Source organism: Salvelinus sp. IW2-2015, unplaced genomic scaffold (genome assembly GCF_002910315.2).
Source record: "Salvelinus sp. IW2-2015 unplaced genomic scaffold, ASM291031v2 Un_scaffold4445, whole genome shotgun sequence".
NCBI lineage: Eukaryota > Metazoa > Chordata > Actinopteri > Salmoniformes > Salmonidae > Salvelinus > Salvelinus sp. IW2-2015.
The window spans coordinates 38,415-40,578 of record NW_019945715.1 but is presented as its reverse complement, the minus strand read 5'-3'; the positions used below and the strand labels follow the sequence as shown (position 1 = coordinate 40,578).

General features: G+C 50.9%; 1 long non-coding RNA gene across 1 annotated transcript; it reads left to right on the top strand.

Moving 5' to 3' along the window:
• Positions 1–990: 990 nt before the first annotated feature.
• Positions 991–1,778, top strand: LOC139026326 (uncharacterized). The gene is made up of 2 exons (XR_011478102.1): positions 991–1,227; positions 1,289–1,778. It is a non-coding gene; the product is annotated as an uncharacterized lncRNA (long non-coding RNA).
• Positions 1,779–2,164: the final 386 nt, after the last annotated feature.

Sequence of the window (2,164 nt, the reverse complement as noted above, 5' to 3'; positions counted from 1 at the left end):
CCTGCTGTGGAGCAGGGCTTCCTGTGTGGGAGGGCTTCCTGCTGTGGAGTAAAGGGTCTCCTGTGTGGAGAGGTTCCTGCTGTGGCGAGGGTTCCTGCTGTGGCGAGGGCTTCTGCTGTGGAGAAGGTTCCTGTTGTGGAGAGGGCGTCAACGTCTGCGAGGCGCTTTTGTGTGGCGAGCGGCTTCCTGTTTTCTGTGAGAGGGCTTTTAACTCTGAGAGGGCTTCTGCTGTGGAGCGGGCTTTACAATCTGAAGAGGGGCCTTCCTGCTGTGGAGAGGGCTTTACCACTCTGAGAGGGCTTCCTGTCTGGGAGAGGGTTCTGTGTGGAGCGGGCTTCTGCTGTGGAGAGGGCTTCAACTGTCTGAGCGGGCTCCGCTGCTGGAGAGGGAAAGCCCCCCCACCTCCCTCTCAAGCCATCTCTTTCCCCTTTCTCTAACAGCATCTCTTCCTCCCTCCTCCTCCTCCAGCCATCTTTCCCCCTTCTCTCCAACCAGCCATCTCTTCCCCCCTCTCGCTCTCACAGCATCTTCCCTCCTTCTCAGCAGCCCTCTCTTCCCCTCCTCTTCGTCAAAGCCATCTCTTCCCCCGTCTTCTCAGATGCTCTCCCCCCCCCTCCCTCTCACAGCATTCTTCCCCTCCTCCTCTCTCTACAGTCCATCTCTTCCCCCTCTCCCTCTCTCTCAAGCATATCTTCCCCTCTCTCTCACACAGCCCTTTTCCCCTTCTCCCTCTCTCACGCCTACTCTTCTTCGCCTCCTGCCTCTTCTTCACTCAGCCAAGCCCCCTCGCCTTCTGCACAGCCATCTCTCTCCCCCTCCCAGGAGCCCATTCTTTCCCCTCCCTCCCCCTTCTCACAGCATCTCTTTCCCTCCTCTCTCACAGCCCTCTCTTCTTCGTCCCTCCTCTCTCTCTCACACAGCAACCCCCTCCCTCTCAAGCCATCTCTTTCCCCCCCCCTTCCCCTCAAGCCCATCTCTTCCTATTTCCCTAGCCAGAGGCCTGTGAGGTGAATAAAGAAGTGGAGAGCAGAACAGTACAGCTGTGGGCCTTGGATCATGGTGGAGATCCTTAGACCTTGTAGCTAAACACTGAGCCAATAGACTTCCCTCTTCTTAGACTAAGGAGCACATAGACACACCAGAGTTCTGATAGGCTACACTGTAACACTACCCAGAAGACAGTAGACAGCACAGGAAATGTTGGTTAGCCAATGGAACGCAGCACATGTTGGTTAGCCAATGGAACGCAGCACAGGAAATGTTGGTTAGCCAATGGAACGCAGCACAGGAAATGTTGGTTAGCCAATGGAACGCAGCACAGAAAATCGTTATCCATCCACATGATGCAGTGGGTCAGTCGGGCGCAACATTTACACAACATTCTGATAGAAATGTGTTTTATAGAACATGTATGATTTGTCTTTCAATCATAGAAGAATATAATGTCTGCTCTATTTGTTACATTTCTGTCTGCAACATTGAGAACGTTTCACCTTACTGAATAAACCCCTGGGGTTGAAGAGTTCCCGACCGACTGATTTTGAAGTTTGTAAATTATTTTGTTTTACTTGGTTCTGAAATGCAGTGTGTGTGTGTGTGTGTGTGTGTGTGTGTGTATAAATAAGAATGTACAAAACCCTGTAAACTGTATAAACGCACAAAACCATATTCCTCACCTATAGAGGGTTCGTTCTGCCCCATGCCAGAGTGTTTGACATATATGTAACTAGTGCAATAAGTCTGTGTCTCGACTTGAATAAATAGGAAATGTGAAGTGGTCTGTCTGTGTCTTATTTTCACCCTTATTTTTACCAGGTCAGTTGACTGACAACACATTGTCATTTACAGCACCAGCCTGGTGGAATAGTTACAGGGGTGAGGAGGAGGGGGGGGATGAATGAGCCAATTGGAAGCTGGGGAGGATTAGGTGACCATGATGGTATGAGGGTCAGATTGGTAATTTAATCAGGACACCTGGGTTAACACCTCTACTCTTACGATAAGTGCCGTGGGATCTTTAATGACCACAGAGAGTCAGGACACCCGTTTAACGTCCCATCCGAAAGACTGCACCCTACACAAGGCAATGTCCCCAATCACTGCCATGGGGCACTGGGCTATTTTTTGTTGTTGCCCAAAGACAAGGGTGCTTCCTACTGGCCCT